This window comes from Crocuta crocuta, unplaced genomic scaffold, assembly GCF_008692635.1.
Source record: "Crocuta crocuta isolate KB4526 unplaced genomic scaffold, BGI_CrCroc_1.0 scaffold64, whole genome shotgun sequence".
Classification (NCBI taxonomy): domain Eukaryota; kingdom Metazoa; phylum Chordata; class Mammalia; order Carnivora; family Hyaenidae; genus Crocuta; species Crocuta crocuta.
The window spans coordinates 15511829-15518243 of record NW_027530640.1 but is presented as its reverse complement, the minus strand read 5'-3'; the positions used below and the strand labels follow the sequence as shown (position 1 = coordinate 15518243).

General features: G+C 40.6%; 1 non-coding gene across 1 annotated transcript; it reads left to right on the top strand.

Annotated features, from left to right (window-relative positions):
- Positions 1-5647: 5647 nt before the first annotated feature.
- On the top strand, positions 5648-5755 carry LOC144235423 (U6 spliceosomal RNA). The gene has a single exon (XR_013336204.1). It is a non-coding gene; the product is annotated as a U6 spliceosomal RNA (small nuclear RNA).
- Positions 5756-6415: the final 660 nt, after the last annotated feature.

Genomic DNA, 6415 nt, shown 5'->3' with positions numbered 1-6415 from the left:
AGGCCTGTTCATCTTCTCTTTCTTCAAGTGTGATACTCACAGCAGCTCCCTGCAAAGTTTAATGTGTGCCTAAAATGGAAGAAGGAAGGAAATTTAACATTTCCTGGGCACCAACGACCAACCAGACATTGAGGGGGCGTTTGCATACACTCTCAGTTAAGAACCCTGAACCCTCTAATAATCCTTAGAGACAGGAATTATAACATACCTAACTTTACTATTAAGGAAAGTGAGATTCAGAAATGAAATGCCTGGGGCGCCTGGGTGGCTTAGTCGGTTAAGCGTCCGACTTTCGCTTGGGTCATGATCTCGCGTTCGTGGGTTCGAGCCCCGCGTCGGGCTCTGTGCTGACTGCCAGCTCAGAGCCTGGAGCCTGTTTCAGTCTGTGACTCCCTCTCTCTCTGACCCTCCCCTGCTCACGCTGTCTCTCTCTCCTAGAAATAAATAAAAACATTAAAAAAAAATGAAATGCCTACTCAATAGTGATAGCGGCCTGTTCGTCGTTGTTGTTGTTGTTGTTGTTGTTGTTTTAAAAAAAGAGGTGGGCGCCCAGGTGGCTCAGTTTGTTAAATGTCCGACTTTGGCTCAGGTGTTGATCTTGTGGTTTGTGAGTTCCAGCTCCATGTCAGGCTCTGTGCTGACAACTCAGAACCTGGAGCCTGCTTTGCATTCTGTCTCCCTCTCTCTCTGCCCCTCCTTGACTCATGCTCTGTCTCTATCTCTCAAAAATGAATAAACATTAAAAAAAAAAAGTTTGATTCCTAGACCTGCAGTCTGCTGGGAAGACAAAATGCTACCCCAAGGGAAAGTAGGCAACGGGCATTAAAAATTTTTTATTTTTTACAAATAGTTTATTGTCAAATTGGTTTCCATATAACACCCAGTGCTCATCCCCACAAGTGCCCTCCTCCATGCCCATCTCCCCTCCTCCCCCCCACATCCATCAGTCCTCAGTTTGTTTCTCAGCATTCAAGAGTCTCTCATGGTTTGCCTCTCTCTCTCTCCCCCACTATTTTTCCCCTTCTTCTCCCCCATGGTCCTCCGTTAAGTTCCTCCTAATCCTCCTATACGTGCAAACATATGATATTTGTCCTTCTCTGCCTGACTTATTTCGCTCAGCATAACACCCTCAAGGTCCATCCATGTTGCTACACATGGCCAGATTTCATTGTTTCTCATTGCCATGGAGTATTCCATGGTATAGATAAACCACATCTTCTTGATCCATTCGTCCGTTGATGGACACTTAGGCTCTTTCCATGTTTTAGCTATTGTGGAGAGTGCTGCTATGAACATTGGGGTACATGTGCTCCTATGCATCAGCATTTCTGTATCCCTTGGGTAAATTCCTAGCAGTGCTATTGCTGGGTCATAGGGGAGTTCTATTGTTAGTTTCCTGAGGAACCTCCACACTGTTTTCCAGAGGGGCTGCACCAGTTTGCATTCCCACCAACAGTGTAGGAGGGTGCAGCAATGGGCATTTTGAAGTATGTAGCAAGTGACCATTATTTGGGTAATTGTTGCTTTAATATTTGCTTTTCTCTCTCCTTACAAGTTCCATGAGGAAGACACTATTTGTCTTGCCCATTGCTGTATCTTCAGTGCCGACCACTTAGTAGATGTTCAGGAAGTACTTGTTGGCTTTCTCATGCTCTCTGCCTCTCCTGCTAGCTTTCTCTGGGTTATCTTGTGAGGAGGTTTACACAAGCACAGAATAATCATTGATCTGCCCATCAATACACTTCTTCATCATTTTAATCCTATGCCTAACCAATGGTCATTATCTTTTAAAGGACACTATAGCCAGCTTTTAGCTAATTGTTTTCAAATCGATTAGGAGAGTTTTCCAAGTAGAATAATAATATATTCAGCAACTACTGAATCTTTACTTATAGGCCAAGTACTGTAAGTGCTTCATGTGAATCCTCTTATTTAATTTATATAATAGATATTATCATTCTCCCCAGTTTAAAGACAAAATGTGGTTTAGAGAGGTTGGGTTACTTTTCCTAGAAGGAAGAAATTATGAAGAACAAGGAGGTAAAAAAAACAACAGAAAGACAGCTATCCTGAGGATGAAGGAGAGCCCAGGAACATGGGGGTGCAAACTTCTCGGACCAGTAAGCACAGCACTCTGACCTTTGCGCTGTCTCCCCTCAGGCTGCCTGGGGACGTCGATGCTCACAGTGAGGTGCTCTGCAGCCCTGCCCTGGGTTCCATCCAGAAGTGAAGAAAATTGCCAACACAGGACTCAGACATGTGCTGTGAGGCCTGCCTGAAGAAGAAGGGTCACTGCCAGATCTACCGATATCCAGACACCTGCAGGTAAACATATTCTTTTCCAACTGTCCTTGTCCCCATGAAACAGATGTCTAGGAGGCATGCACACTGACGCACTGGGATCCCTGGTTCAGGCTCAGGTGGGTCCCTACAACACCTGGGTCCACTGTCAACAAAGATCGCCTTTACTTGTAAAATGGAAGCCATTGTGTTTTGTGTCTTTAGGGCTGCATAATAAATGCCCCCAAATTCAGTGGCTTAACACAACAACACTTGACGATTTGATTGCATGTGATTCTGAGGGCTGACTGGGACTTGGCTCTATGATTTTTCTGTTATTCTTGCTTTGATTCTCTCATACAGCTGTAGTCAGATAGGACCTGGGCTACAGTGTCCAGGGTAGCCTCACTCGCTCCCTTCTCTCCCTTCCTTCTTCCTTTCCCCTTCAAACCAACTTCCCACATACCCTCCAGATCTCAGCAGAAGTGACATTTCAAGCAATGCCCCTGACTCCAGGAGTGGACCCCTTCCCTTATACCTTGAACATCCCTTCAAAGCCTGCATCACATGTATGGTTTCTGGTTGCCTGTCTGTCCCCCTGGTGGATTTCAGGGAGGTAGGACCACCCCCATTTTATTCATCTTCAGTGTTAAATACAGCACCCCACCCACAGTAAGTGTCAAATAAATATTTCAGTAAATGAATGAATGAGCAGTAGGAATTCATCTTCTAATGTTCAGGGGTTGCCATTTCTCCTGAATCCCAAACATACTCTATCTTTCTAGGTTCCGTAAAGTAAGTCTACACCAAGTGGAAAACGATGATGTATTACCTCAATTACCCCAACAGTTCAAATGAAGCACTCCCTTCTAAATTGCTTATAAATTGAAATTGGTGTGTGAATATTATGAGTATTTAGATAATTCCTTCTGTTAACTTCTGTTCATTTGATTAGATGTATAGACATAAAAATAAAAAATCTTACCCTTGATAAAGTTGGATTTTTTAAAAAATCTGTATTTCTTCCCATTAGCTGATTGAGTTTTAGGGGAACAAGAAAAACCATGGTCAAATCTATGTCTGTATGGTTGAGGCTGGAGGAAATATTTCTCAGTTCTCAAAAAAATAAAATTTCCTAGCTACTTGGCTTTGGCACTTTCAGACTTTGCCTCCATGAATACACAAGAACTGTTTAAGTGAAATGTATTAATGCAAATACTATAATCTGCCTTGGGAAAACCAGCACTGGTAGAGAAACTTGGCTTGTAAGACAGTGTTAATTTGGTGATCTCAGCCAAACTTCTGATTTTTTTTCAAGGGTTTTATTCGGAAAAAGCATGATATAAGAGATAAAATAATGCAGATGAACGGTTACTCAAACCACATTAGAACCCAGGTTCGTTGAGTTTCTTTGCTGAAGACATTTCGATAAGCAGACACCATCTTTAATCTTTGTTTCTGTTGGTGCTCTCTTCTTTTCAGTCCTTCCTGCTTCTTAAAATTAAACTGTGATGATTACTTGGACATTTTTAAAGCTTATTTATTTCAGCAGGAATTTTCTTTGAGCTGTGCCTAGGAAATACAGTTCTTAATATAGCTACTTGAGCCACAAGTTCAACTTGACAAAAGTAACCATTTCTGTTTATCAGTTTCTAGTCATGAAATACCCAGCTGAGAAAGAAATATATAAATGAAGTGTCAGGCATCTCTGACTAACTGACCCAGAGAGTTGCCTGGACTCACTTGCCTTGTATGTGGTTTAATTTCACTACCATCATTAGTATCCCTTTTTCATCGTCTCCTTTCCTTCTCTACAATTTTTCCCTCATCTCTCTCCAGGATGGCTGCAATTTCTTCCTCTATCCTTTGTGGATAGGGTAGTCTGTGATTTTGAAGTTATGTGATACTTCTAATATTTGTTAGGAGTGGCATTAACTGCCTGATTGTGTATTGGATGTATACTCACAGGAATTTAGGGACCATGTCTGCTCCATCTCTGCTATATCCTCATCATGGATATTGTTGCATGAAGACATTAGTAAAACACAACTGACAGTTAAAATGTGAAAATTGCTGGAGTGCCTGGGAGGCTCAGTCACTTAAGAATCCAACTCTTGATTTTGACTCAGGTTGTGATCTCATGGTTCATAGGATCAAACCCTGTTTTGGGCTCTGTGTTGACAGCAGGGAGCCTGCTTAGAGTTCTCTCTCTCTGCCCCTGCACTGCTGGTGTTCTCTCTCTCCCTCTCAAAATAAACAAACATGTAGAAAGAAAAGAAATGTGAAAATTATCTCCTTTACAACTTTGCAGATATGTTGGCAAATAATTTTGCTCTCAGACAACATTGTATCATGAAGGATTTGTCAATTGTTTATGGAACAGATTGATTTCACAGGTTTATTTGAGCCAGTGACCCTTCAACAATGGACACTCAGCACTTTATAGAGACTCTGAGAAGTCTAGATTAAGGAATGGAACAAGGATGTATTTCAATTTAGGATTCATTGGAAGGAAGAGTCTATAAAGCTATAAGGTTGGTCCCTGAGTATCTGTTTCAGTGTCTTCAATCCAGTATAACTTTGAATACAATTAGCCATAAACAAGGGCAGAGTGATATTTTCTCTTTTCCAGAAGTGGGCCACAGCCAAGGCTATCACCTCAGATGAAAATCAAATGATTTACCACAAGAAAAGTTTCCATCTCCTTTTATCCACGGTTAGGAGTAGGGGACCATGTGTGACAAGTTTGTTCAGGATGCTAATGTTGCCATCAGATTCTAAGTCACAGGATGCAAAGTGATGGTCTAAAGACCAAATCTGGCCTGCAGATGTATTTTATTTGATCCACTCAATTTTTTTCATGGGATTAGTTGCCAATATAAAAAGTCAGGAGAATGCACACAGAACCCTGGTTTTCTCTCCACCACCCACCTTAAAAAAAAAAAAGATCTAGCACATTGAACCTATAATCCCAAATTATCATGACAATTAGCTGGTGTTGAAGTTCAAAGTCCCATGACTGCCTATTTTCACATCAGTCTCCCACCCCTGCCTGTTTTCACTCTGATACAGAAGAGTTTCGATTTGCAGTTCCTCATCATCCTGTGTGGTTTTCTTTCTTACAGTCTTCCCACTTCATCTATTTATTTCATCTATTTGGGCCCTGAATGTAACTATCCTCTGAAACAAGGGTCACAAGCATTCTTGTTAAATTTCCATCCTTGTGGCTGGGAGTAAATATGCAAGTGTTTTGATTGTGGCTCTACCTTGGTTCCAAGTCAGCTGGATGATCACGTTAGTTCCACTTAAACTTCTGTTTGCATGTGGTCACTGAACAGGGGGTGGCATCAGAAAAAGGACATGTTGTGTGCTTCCTTCAGCAGCACATATACTAACATTGGAATGATTCAGAGAAGATTAGGATAGCCCCTGCACAAGGAGAGAAGGGACAAGTGGAGTGAAAGAATCAGTTATTTCTGTGACTCTGTATAAGTAGGATTTTCAAAAGAAGAGGAAGACTCATCTGAATGTGTACAATGTCCATCAATATTACATTGCATATTGTATATTTACGTATACAATTAGTGCTATATATACATCTGTGTAATCAGACACAAAACCATTTATGCTGTCCCCCAGGACCATGTAAGGCTTTTTAAAACTTAATTTTGCTCTGAAATTTTTTTATTCATTTCTCTAATTTTTTTTTTTATTTCGTTAGGTTACTTTTATTACCATAGAACCTATTATGAACATAGGATTAGAAATTAACAGCAAAATGTATAGAGCTTCTACCACATTTATACCCCAAATACATTGACAATTAAATACAAACAAAATGACAAACAATGAAAACCAAGTGACTACCACTAATTTAACATGGTAGTTGATGTTGCTTTGCTGAAATAAGCATCAACCAGGACATTTACTTTCTGATACGGGACTCGTGATGCAATCATACTGTGCAAGTCCCTAATACCTTTTCTGAAATCATTGGGGCAAGATGTAATAGGGAATTTTGAATTTTTCTTAGTTTAGAAAGGGGCATATGCAATAAATACACTAATTTTTTATAGTGTGCTATGTGAATATTCAAAGTGAGTGGGATAATTAAAACTCTAAATAGCCTAATGTT